The 13,114-nt window shown below is 40.9% G+C and overlaps 1 pseudogene; it reads left to right on the top strand.

The window, feature by feature from the left end:
• Positions 1 to 11,798: 11,798 nt before the first annotated feature.
• On the top strand, positions 11,799 to 12,512 carry LOC148567901 (uncharacterized; annotated as a pseudogene).
• Positions 12,513 to 13,114: the final 602 nt, after the last annotated feature.

The following is a 13,114-nucleotide window of genomic DNA, read 5'->3' as shown; positions in this document are numbered from 1 at the left end:
TTATTTTTAACCATCTCTGAAAAACACAACAAAACAAGTGACGAAACTGGAAGAAACAGAAACAAAAAGCAAGCAAACAAAGCAAAAAGAAGTCGACCACTACCCAGCTCAGCTCGGACAAGGGAAGGGTCTCCTAAGAATCTCTTTGTGTCGAGATGGGGAGGTTGCCCCCAAATCTCCTCCAACAAATTCACAAAAGCCTACTCAACCTCATCAAGCATCTTCCACATATATCTAGATACTATAACATTCTTTTGTCAACATAAGGGGAAGGCAGGTTCGTTATTCGACTCCAAGAAAAATGGCCGAGATCCCTCAACAGCTCGGACTTTAAAAAAGTAGTTCTTAAAATCCCTAAAAGACTCATTGTACATAGAAAATACTTTGTGTCGTTGGGCAGACCTAAAAGAAATCCAAGAAGCTTTATTTTTGGTAGTCCCAGGTTTGGTCAAGACAAAGAGGTAAAGAAAGAGAGTTTGAGAAGGTTTGACATACAGCTCTTGGCAAAGTAATAGAAAGATCTTGATAAAGCCCCAGGAGTTCGGATGGAGCTGGGATGGAGCTACATTACACGACCACAACAGGTCGGTCTCAAAGGAGGTAAAAGGAAGGGTGCTGTTCATTTGGTTGAAAAAGTAGTCGTAAGCATAAAAGAAGGGACGTTCCCCCTGGGTCAGAGAAGGAAAGCAAACTCTTTCATCAGAGTCAGGCGCTACCAATTCGTAGTTTTTCTTCTGATCCCTACCACTATAGATCTGATGATGTAACTACTGAAACACACATCAGGACGAGGGAGTCCAGTCAGTCAAACATTCCTTCGGGGACTTTGGAGGAGGTCTCGACAATATTTTTTCGAGAAGACATGGTTAACTAGTCCTACAGTAAGAAAAAAGGAAAATGGGTTACTAATCAAACAACTTGGGCAAGTCAGCGATAACAACTCATACTAAAAACATGCAAATGATAAGAAGTCAGGCATAGCAAACAAAAGAAAACCCCAGAACTCGCACCAACGATCCAGGGGTATCCTTTGGAGGCAGTAACAGAATAAAGACTCAGGAAAAATCTACAAGCCTACATCTCGACATCTCCCAAACAAGAAAATAACCCTCTTTCAACAAAGCAACACTCCGAAAGGAAAGTCACAAAACAGGAAGTCATCAAAATCGCCATCTTTTATTTATCAGCAAAAGGGAATTGTCATGTATCAAACATGCCAAAAAGAAATCATCAAAGACACAACCTTTTTTCAGAATCAAACAGTTTATCACTTTAAAACTTCAAATGCGAAGAACACAATCAGAAGCAATAGTAACATTCAAAGCCCTAGAAGCATCAGCTAGCATGAAATAAGAAAAGGGGGTATATAAAATTAAAGACACCCTAGAATGGTGCATATCACAGAAACCCTCAGAGTACACGCTACAACAACAAACGCCAAGAAAGATTCAAACTTTCCAACATGAATTCAAGCAAGAACCAAATTTCTCATGACCAAACGAAACTATAAAAAGAAAAGGCGTGAAAGAAAAGGAGGAAGATAGAAAACCAACCTGTAGCGAAGAGGGAATGGCAAAGTAATTAAGAGAATGAAACAACAACTAAAGCCACGCTAACGACCATCTTCTCAAGTAAGGAAAGGGAAAGCACGGAAGCACAGAAACAGAGGGAGTAAGGAGAAAAGAGAAGTTGCAGTAAGCAAGGAGAAGAGAAGTGAAAGAGAGAGGCTTTCTGAAAAAATAAAAAATGAGAAAAGGAAACGGCGAAGGGTGGAGTTAATGGGTTTTTAAAACCCTTGCACGTTCACAAGAAAGTGCAAAACGCACGCTAGAAAGAGAGAAACGTTCCACATTTAAAGCCACTAATGGGAAGTTCTACAAACAGAGACCAACAAAAAAGTGCTTGAGCTCGGCTTCTCCGGAAAGGATCGAAGTCTAAAAGGACTCGACCTTAAAAAAAAGACCAAGCTCAAGCAGGGGCACTGTTCATGCCCAGGGTCGAGCTGTACGACCCGGGCTGATTGACGACAAGTCGATCGACCTCTTCCGGTCAGGATTGCCTGACCTCTTCTCAAAGAGCTCGGCCAAATCGCCAAAGAAGCCCAAAGAAGGCCCAAACGAAGGAACACAGCCCAAATCTAAAGGCAGCTAAAGGCTAGAAAGATAAAGGCGGTTCCCCTTAAAGATAAGATGACTTCACTCAAATATAAGATAAGATAACTATCTTATCTCCAGAAAGGTCACTCCACACTATTATAAATACACTAGAGCACCAAGGTATAACTCATAATTTGATTCTACTAAAAACCTGCTTAATACCTTTGCTAACTTAAGCATTGGAGTCTCTTGCAGGTACCACCACCCTCCGGTAATGAAGGATCAATATCACCAACAAGTCCAACAAGTCGGACACGGCAGCTCCGGCCACCACCCACAAGTCGGACACATCAGCGTCGACCAGCACAGAAGATCTCACCCGTGATCAACCTACAGTTTCAGGTAACCCTCGAAATAGTGGTCATATCCCCAAGCGCCTTGGTCAAGCTTATTTTTGAAGGGGATGCTTTCGCCACACCCTTGAGAGGGTTGCTCCTTACTCTTACATGTTGTGTAGCCTCAGCAACATCATTTATCAAGCTCCAAGCATCTCCCGCCGTCTTTGTTTTTGGAAAGAGAACCACCACTAGAAGCGGTGAGCAATCTTCTATCTTTCGCATAAAGACCTCCGGTGAAGTAACTAATGAGCAAGTGAGTATCCAATCCATGATGTTGACAAGATTCCAATAGCTTCTTGAACCGAGTCCAATACTCATACAAACTCTCTTGGTCCTTTTGCATTAAACCCGAGATCTCCTTCCGGATGTATTCGGTCTTCTCTGGCAGAAAGAATTTGTCTAGAAACTCTCTTCTCAAGAAATCCCAATTGGTCACAATCTCATCCGATTGCGAATAAAACCATGTTTTTGCTTGCCCCTCAAGAGAGAAGGGGAAGGCAAAAACCATAATAGCCACCTCATCGGCTCCATGTCTTCGAGCCGTGGAACAAGTAACTTGAAAATCTCTTAGATGTCGGATGGGGTCTTGACTCGGAAGCCTATGATACTTAGGGAATAGATTTATCAATCTATTCTTCAACTCAAAGTTTGGATCAAGGTTGGGATACCTTGTTTGTAAAGGTGGAAGTGTGATGTCCGGAGCTCCTTATGCATGTAGAGTGATCCGGCGTGGCTCCGCCATGTATGGTTCACCTGTGGGATGCAAAGATGTATTAGTGGTTCCAATAGAAGAATAGGAAGTAGTGGACTCTAAGTCACTCTCGGTACCGTCTAGCAATTCGGTATGCTCCTCAAGAGAGGCCGAAGTACTAGCCGTATAGTCTAACCACCGTCTAGCTTGCTGAGTGTGTAACAAAGTTCTTTCAATCTCAGGGTCAAACTCGGCTAAGCTAAAGTTCGGTTGAGACCGAGTCATCAAACTTGGGAGTCATAGCACATACACAAAAGAAATCTAAACTACAACTAAGTATTGAAAGCAAGTAAACTATCTACAATATTCACATATTCACATAACCAATGTCAAGGCATACGTTGCAACCATTCCTCGACAACGGCGTCAAAAATTTGATGTGACAAGGATTGCTACCGATCTAGAATTTCTCAAATTGGGTTCGTAATAGTATAGTCCAAACCGATAATCGACCCTCAGATCAAATTTTAAGAATTAGTTGTCACAAGTTCAACCCCAATAAAAGTAGCCGAAGTATTCAAACCTCGGGTCGTCTCACAAGAAATGGGCAAACATGTGCATCAACATTGGTTAGAATTTTGGGGTTGCAAATCATGAGCAAGAAATTAAACTAAGAGACTTAACAAGCAAGAAATCTTAAAGTGCAAGAAACTAATCTAAATAACTAAAGCAAGGTGTGAGCAAATCCAAACTAATAAGACAACATCCACTATAATTCTACTCTAAAATTAAACAAGCAATTATAACTAAGACAAAGCAATTGGACTTTTTGGTTTTCAAATATGAATAATAAAAGCAAGTCTTGGCTAGGCATGGGAATTGGGGTCACTATCCTTGTCTATTAACCATATCTTGAAAATTATGAAGAACCAAACTCACTAGGTCTACCTCCAAGAGCTTTAAGTATGTAATATCTACTCCTAAGCTTGAAGTACGTCAAATAGGCTTGATCAACATCAATCATAAGTCCCAACCTATCTACTAATTAGATTAGTAGTGGGTTAGTATCAATGGATATCAAATTGATCACATAGGGTTCTCAAATCACCAATTTAATGAGACCCAATGACTCAAGGTCACTCAATTCCCTTAGCCTAGGCCAAGAGTCAAGAAAACTACTCAAAAACTAGAGGAAACATTTTATCAAACACCTAGAGTGCAAGAAAAGTAAACATCACCAAATGTAAGAATTAAAGGAACGCATGACTACCACAAGCAAGAAATCAACAATAGCAATTAAGATGAACATAAAAAGGACATAAAAATATAAAATTGCATTAGAAGAAATCAAGATCCAACAATGGTTCATCAACATAAAAGAGAGCAAAATAAGAAATTAACAAGAGAAACTAAGAAGATTAAGACAATAGAACACTAAAATATAAAGAGAATTGAAATCAAAACAAGAATTGAAAGAGAAATTTGAGAGTGATTAACGTAACTTTACCCTAATTTCTATCCTAAATCTAGAGAGAGAAGAGAGCCTCTCTCTCTAGAATTCTACCCTAAAACATCATAAAAACTAAACTATGGCTACTTAGTTTATTTTCCCTTCAATCCTTGGGTTCAATAGCATAAAAAATGAGTTGGATTGGGCCCAAAATGCTTCAGAAATCGCTGGCCACAAGTTGCTAAAATGGACTCACGTTGATCCATCAATGTGTGCATGTGATTCATGTGTACGCATCCCTAAACGCAGAACAAATATGGCAAATTATATATCATTTTGAAACCACAGATGCTAGCTTTCCAATGCAACTAAAACCGCCTCATTTGGACCTCTATGGCTCAAGTTATGATCAATTGAGTGCGAAGAGGTCAGGATTGACAGCTTTGCGATTCCTTCATTTCTTCATGAGTTCTCTCGCTTTACATGCTTTTCCTTCATTCCTTCAATCCAATATTTTCCTTCTAAACCTGAAATAACTTAACAAACATATCAAGGAATCGAATGGAATTAAAGTGAGTTAAATTTAGCTATTTTAAGGCCTAAAAAATATGTTTTCACACTTAAGCACAAATTTAGGGAGAATTACAAAACCATGCTATTTCATTGAATAAATGTTAGAAAAGTTGATAAAATCCCCCAAATTAAGCACAAGATAAACCACAAAATTGGGGTTTATCACTATGCTGAAAATTAAACTAACCTAAGTTAACTAAGGCAAGTAAAATGCGATGAAGTTAAATTATAAACAAAGAGAAAGATTAGAACAATGTTATCATGGTGGGGTGTTTCCCACCTAACACTTTGGTTTAACATCCTTAAGTTGGACGTGCATGAGTTCAATGATCAATACTTGAAGCCTCCCCAAGGAAGAAAATCTCCAACTCCTTGGCATGCTTAGCTTGTGTGTGCTCCAATGATGTAGGCTCCTTGACATCCTTTCTTCTTGTCCCATGTTAGGCTCAATTAGTTGCTCTTCAATTAGATCACATCCAAATAGTACTTCAAGGGTTGGTTTCTTGGCTCCATCCTACGTGAATTTCACCACCTTCCCTTCGGCTTTAAATGAATACGCTCCCGAAAATGCATCTAACTTGAGCCTAGATGTCTTCAAAAATGGCTGCCTAAGGAGGATGGAAGAAGGCTTGTCCAAATCAATTGGAGGAGTCTCTAAAATGTGAAAATCCACCAGAAACACCAAACTTTGAATGTTCACCAACACAATCTCCGCAATTCCCACAACCGACACAATACTTTTGTCCGCCAACACAAATCTTACCCCGGACCTCTTTAATGGTGACAAGTTCAACTTTTTATAGATAGAGAGAGGCATGATGCTCACACAAGCTCCCAAATCACACATGCAATCCATGAATTCTATTCCACTAATGACGCAAGTCACGAAACAAGGATCAGGATCACCACACTTCTTCGAATAAGAGAGGAGATAGAGCCATTTACCGGATTCTTACCTAGCTCACCAATTTTCTCCTTGTGATTGCAAACATCCTTTAAGAATTTGGCATATTTGGGAACTTGTTGGATGGCTTGAAAAAGAGGGACGGTAACCTCCACATTCTTGAAAACCTCCACCACATTAAGGCAAAATCCTCATGTTTCTTAGCTTTTTTAGCCACCGTTGGAAAAGGGATTGGTGTAGGCTCTTCAAGGAGATTTTTCCTCTTGGGTTCCTTGACCTTCAATGCATCCTCCTCTTCTTTTACAACATCTTCCTTCTCACTGTCATTCAATTCTACCTCCTCTTCAATTTCTTCGTGGTTTTCCTTACTTACACTTGTAGTCTTAAGACCAACTTCCTCCAATTTCGTACCACTCCTTAGGGTGATTGCATTAATGCTTCCCTTGGGGTTTGGTTGTGGTTAAGAAGGTAGGCCGCTAGAGGAAAAATCTTGAGAGGTGTTATGATTGTTAGAAGGAGATATAGTCAACCGAGATAAGGCATCAGCAATGGTTACCATGTAGGTTTCTTACTTCTTGTGGAACTCCCATTGCTCTTGTATGAAGCTTTGAAGTGTGTCATTCATATGAGGTTAGCTTAAAGAGAGAGGTTGACTATTTTGATGAAGTGTATGCCTAGTGTGTGGTGGTTGATATCTTACCTGAGGTTGAGAGTGTGATTGTTGATTAAGTTGTGGGTTGGGTGGGCTTTGTGGTTGATATGATTAGTAGTAGGGTTGAGGTGGTTGTTAGTTAGGTTGCTGGCCTTGAGAGGGTTGAAAAATGTTGAGCTTGAGAGGATTGTTTCCATCTTTGATTTGAGTTGTCTCTCCACCCTTGACCTTGGTTTCCTCCATAGTGGTAAGATCCTTGATTGCCTTGATTGAAGTTGGACCTTTGTGGATAAGGATTTGCCACCGCCAATGTGTTGTCCTCTTAGATTTCAGGACACTCATCGGTGTAGTGACCATTGCAAGCACAAATACCACAAGATCTAGAAGGCCCTTCAATCCTCAGAGGTTGGGGTGGAGCTAGCAACATTTGTGGAATTTGTTGACCTTGAGTAATTTGCCTTAGAAAAATCGTCATTTCACCAAGTGTCTTAGTCAAGATAGCGTCACCGGAAGGTGAGACTTCACTTATGGCCTTTGGTTGCATGTTCCTTGTCCTTAGATGTTGAGTTGAATCCGCAATGACTTCCTAAGCTTCTTTCGCGGTCTTGTTTTTGGTGAGAGATTCTCCACATGAGGCATCAATAAGTAGCTTGTGTTGAGGGACCAAGCCATGGCTAAAATAGCTTATGAGCACCAATTCATCAATGCGATGGTGGGAACAAGATTTCAATAACTTCTTGAATCTTTCCCAATATTCATAAAGGATTTTTCCGTCTCTTTGCATGATGCATGAGATTTCTTTCCTTAAACGATCTGTATTTTAGGGTGGGAAGAACTTCTCAAGGAAATCCTTGCGCAACAAATCCCAATTAGTAATCACCTCATCAAATTGGGTGTAAAACCATTCTTTTCTCTTTCCCTCCAAAGAGAAAGGGAAAGAAAAAACCATCACGGCTATCTCATCCGAGCCATGACTTCTTGCGGTTGAGCATACAACTTGAAAATTTTTCGAGTGCTTGAGGGGATCTTCACTCGGCACACAATCTTGAGTTCAAAGTTCTCATCTAAATCCGGGTACCGAACTTGTACCAGTTGCAAGGTGATGTCTGGAGCTCCAGCCTCCTTGAGGGTGACTCTTCAAGGTGGTGCCACCATGTTGTTTTCACCTAATTCACTCACAGAAATTTCAGCACTTCCAATAGAAGAATACATGGTTCCCTCGTTTAATAAAGAATGAGAATCACGGTTGGATAGTGATTGTGAATCGGGTCACTCTTCAAGAGAATCCAATTCGCTATGCACAAATGCTAACTAGCGCCAAGCCTGCCTAAGATGAGTTAGAGTCTTTTCTATTTTAGGATAAAAAAGGGGCCAAGCTCGGGTCTGGAAGCGACCGTGTCATTCAACTGAGGAATCATAGAAATCATGCAATTGTTAAGACAAAGCAAGAGTAAGAAGGTAAATAAAAATAATCTAATAGTCAATAATTACCAAAACTATGAAAACAAAGTTACTAGCTACCAATCAGTATCAAGTAACAAACAAAAATCAAGTATTCACACTATTCACATATTTACAACATCCAAAATTATGGCACTCATTGGACTTAGCTCCCCAGCAACGGCGCCAAAAACTTGATGTATATGATTTATGCCGATTCGGAATTCATAAAATAACTTCCGTTGCAAGTTTAGTCCAAACCGGAAATGGATCCTCATATCAAAGTTTAAAATAAAGAATTGTCACAGTTCAAACCAAATTTAACTGGGAGTTGAATCCCGGGTCGTCTTCCCAATGAACTAGTGACAATAAGTGCACAAAATCGGTTGTGAAATCATGGGAGTTTTCAATAATGAAGCAAACAATTAAGAGATAAAAGAACGATCAAAATTGCAACTAATGAACCAATGAACAAATTAATGAACTATCTATGTAATATGGACAAATAAAACTTTAAAATAATTGAAGTATTATTCTAAGCATAAATAGAACCTTGGCTTGGGGTGAGTTAGGAAATTCTTTCCTTGTCATAACCACAACTATGATAATTATAATGGATTAATCTCATCTAGTCAACCCTTAACATCGAAGGATAAGTCAAGTGAGCATAGTTGTTCTTAATCCACAAATCCTAGCTAACTTACTAATTACCTTTGTAAAAAGATAACTGTTCCGAGGGTTACCTGAAACTGTAGGTCGATCTCGGACGAGATCTTCTGTACTGGTCGGAGATGACGTGTCTGGCTGGTGGGTGGCGGCCAGAATTGTCGTGTCCGACTTGTTGGACTGGCTGCACTGCTGATCCTTGGTCACCGGAGGATGGGGGGTACCTGCAAGAGACTCCGATGCTTAAGTTAGCATGGGTATTAAACAGGTTTTTAGTAGAGTCAGAGTATGAGTTATACCTAGGTGCTCTAGTGTATTTATAGTAGTGTGGAGTGACCTTTTTAGATAAGATAAGTTAGTTAACTTATCTTATCTTATCTTTGAGTTGAGGTCAGCTTATCTTTTAAGGGAACCCTCTTATCTCTATAGGCTTGGACTACCTTTGAATTTGAGTCGTGTTCCTCTATTTGGGCCCCTTACTGGGCTTTTCTGTCGATTCGTCTGACCTCTTTGAGAAGAGGTCGGATAGCCTGACTTGAAGAGGTCGGTCGCTTTATTACTGAACATCCCGGATCGGATAGCTTGACCCAGGGTATGAACAGTGCCCCTACTTGAGCTCGGTCTTCAGCTTTGAGGTCGAATCTTTGACTTCGATCTTTCTCTAGTGAAGCCGAACTCGAGCATTTTGTCAATTCTTTCATTTGTTGAACCTTTTTTGAATGTGGAACGTTTTCCTCTAAAAGCGCGCGCTTTTTATATCAGCGCTTTGTTCTTGGGAACGTGCAAGGGTTTATTACCTTCATTAATTGGTATTAATTGCCCCGTTTCCCTTGGCTTTTATTTTGAATTTTGCAATCAGAAATGGTTTCTCTTCTTCGTTTTTACTTGTAACTTCCCTTTTCCTTCTCCCTTTCTGTTTCCTGAAGTTTGTGGTTTTCACATTTCTTCCCTGCAATGTCCTTTGGTGATTTCTTGGCGTTTTTCTTTCCTTGAAAGGCGATTCTGTTCTACATCTTAGATCTTCTACGAAAACTTCTTCCTTTATTCAGGTTGGTTCTTCTTTTCATCGTTCTCATCCTTTTTTCTGATAATGCCTTGATTCTGATTGAATGTATGTTTGAAAAAGCTTGCTTTTTACTGTGGCGTATTTTTCTGGTTTTTCCTTTTTCGTTTTTGCGTATACCTCTGGTGTTTCTGTTGATGCTTCCTAGGGTTTTGCATGTTCTACTGTCGCTTCTGGCTGTGCCTTGAAAAGACTGTATCTTGCTTAAATAATGGTAGTTTTCAAAATGATAGCTTGACTTTTGCCCTGTTGATAGCTTTCCTCATCGCTTGTTAAGATTTTCTTTGTTTGTTTGGGGTGCGTCTTTGATGACTACTTCTTCTGAACATTTTGTTGCTATCTGCTTTCATTTTTTATTTCGAACTGGGACGGTGAGTCTGGGAGGTAGCTCGTTTGGATGGCCGTGTTTGATTTGTGGCTCGTGGCCTTCGAGGTGTCATTTTGGTTGTAGAACAGATAGGGTTTTGTTGTTTTCTTGCATCGAGACGTATGCCTGTTTTCCTGAATCCTTGTCCTGTTAACTGCCTCTAAAGGATGCCCCTGGATCTTTTTCGTATGGTGCTGGGGTTTCCTTTTGTTGTTTGTTTTGTAGTGGATTATGTTGGCCGAGTTATTCTGATTTCATCCAGGATGTTTTTTAGTAATCCAATCTTCTTTTCTTGTTTGTAGGACTAGTTTGGCCATGTCTTCTCACAATAATATTGTAGAGATGTCTTCTAAAGTTCCCGAGGGGATGTCCGATTGGCTGGACTCCCTTGTCTTAATGTGTGTCTCTGTGGTGGATGCTGGATTTTGTGTAGAGCTGAGGAAACATCATAGAGTTTGTGGTGGCGGTGCCCGAGAGAGGGATTATGAGCTTGTAGCGCCTGACTCTGACGAGAGGGTTTGTTTTCCTACTTCGGTCGAGGGGGAGCGTCCCTTCTTTTATGCATATGAATATTTTTTCAGCTAGTTGGACATTACTTTTCCTTTTACTGCTTTCGAGACCGACTTGTTGTGGTCGTGTAACATTGCCCCATCCCAGCTTCATTCGAATTCCTAGGGCTTTATCATGATCTTTCAGCTGCTTTGCCAAGAGTTAGGCGTAACACCTTCTCAGACTCTTTTCCTCTATCTTTTTGTTTCTGCCAAGCCTGGAGCTTCTTCCAAAAAGAAGGCTTCCTGGGTTTCTTTTAGGTCTTCCCAGGGGCATAAAGTTTTTGCCATGTACGATGAGTCTTTTAAGGATTTTAAGAATTATTTCTTTAGAGTCCGCGCTGTTGAGGGGGTCCGCCCCTTTTTTCTTGATGAGAATGACGAGTCTGCCTTCCCTCTAGAATGGCAAAAGGATGTGAGAGTGTCTCATTATACATGGGAGATGCTTGATGAGGTTGAGCGGGCTTTTGTAATTGTTATTGAAGATTTATGGGGGGAACCACCCCATCTTGATACAAAAAGGTTTCTGAGTGACTGTCCCTGGTTCGAACTGCTTTGGGTACTGTCTGACTTGTTTCTATACTTGTTTCTTAGTTTTGCTTCCTCTTTTTGTGATTGTAATCCCTTACTGTGGTTGATTCTGTATTTTCAGAGATGTCTAAGAACAATGATTCCATAAAGGCCTTCAAAAAGGCAAGGAAGACTACTGCTGCTCAAAATATTTCGGCCAAGGTGACAGGAGAGGGATCTTCTCAAGTTCTCCTGGACCGAGGAAAGTGATCCCCACTCCTCGGGTTCGTCTGGCCGACCTTCCACAGACTTCTGTCGTTACTTCTGGTGCTCCTCCCAACAAGAAACAAAAAACGATTGAGCCTTTCAACCTTGATGCTCCTGACTTCGATGAGGTGGAGTTTGTTGATCAACAAATCGGTCCTTATGGTGCCCTCCCCATGGATGATGTATCACTCCTTCGCCATTTAGATTTTATAACTCGGAGTAGCATTAAGATGGAATATATGGGAGCTGCCCTGTATCGGACTGCCCAAAATCTTCCCCTTCACGCTACCAAAGCCTTCATGGAGGAGGCTAAACAAAAGTTCGATCGGATGAATGGCCTGAAGGAGGAGCTTGAAGTAAAAGTAGCCAAACTGGAGAAGGAGCTGCAAAATGAGAAGGCTAGCTCTCTTGCCCTGGTGGCTTCTATGAGGTTGGCCGAGGACACTGCATTGAGGCATAAAGACAGTTATGTCACATCCTATCGGGAGGTGATGCGTCTGAGAAAGAAGTTAGAGTCTGCCCGGGTTGATTACTCCGAGCTCCAAGGTCACCTTGTCGGCAGCGTAAATGCTGCTTATGAGAACCTGAAGGAGCAGGTTCAAGTTCTTGCTCCTGAGGTTGACCTTACTCTCTTCAGCTTGGACAATATTGTGAGGGATGGTAAGATTCTCCCTGATGACCCGGATGATGATGATGTCAGACCTCCCTCTGCGCCTGATGCCAAAGTGTCGACTTCCACAGTTCCTCCGTCTGGGGTCGTTCATCCAGAATTAGATCCTGATTCCCAAATTCTGAATAGGGACGATGGTATAGTGGATGCAGTGCCTCTCTAGGCTCGTCCTCCTTCATCCCGTACTGAAGCTACCGAGAAGCCTTCTGATATTTGACTGAATTTCATATCTGTTTGTGTATATTGCCTGGCTTGTGGGCTTTTAAACTCTTTATTAATATTTTGCTAGCTGTTGACACTTCTTAGTTGCTTGTTTAGTAACTTTATTTTGAAAAACAAAAGTAGCTTCCAAGCTTTTGGGGCAGATTTTGGTGGCCTCTGAAGCTTGTTATAACTTCGCATTTTTATATCATGCTTATTTGCGCTTAACTTGGCATCTTTCTGGGTTTTGAGAATGTTGGAGCCTTGTTGTTCGGCCTCCTTTGCGCTTGTGGCTTTGATTCCTTTGAGGTTAAAAATCCTGTTTTGTGTGGACCTTTTGTGAGGTCTCTGCCAAGTGTAGCTTTCGCACTTTTATGTGGGTTGACTTCGTCATGTCGGGTCCTTCCCGACATCGTTATGTCGTATCCAGTTATTTTGTAATCCTCTTTCTTGGACTTTTGTTCAAGTCTCTTTCAGGGATTACTTCTATAACTTTGTGTTTTGGGCCGGCTTCTTCGTGTCGGACCCTTTTGAGTTATTTTGTAATCCTCTTTCTTGGACTTTGTTCAAGTCTCTTTCAGGGATTACTTTTATAACTTTTGTGTTTTTGGGCCGACT

The sequence above is a fragment of the Arachis ipaensis genome, chromosome B4 (genome assembly GCF_059453495.1).
Source record: "Arachis ipaensis isolate K30076 ecotype BB chromosome B4, ASM5945349v1, whole genome shotgun sequence".
Classification (NCBI taxonomy): Eukaryota; Viridiplantae; Streptophyta; class Magnoliopsida; order Fabales; family Fabaceae; genus Arachis; species Arachis ipaensis.
Note: the sequence above shows the minus strand (reverse complement) of the source record. Positions and strands in the feature narration are given on the sequence as shown.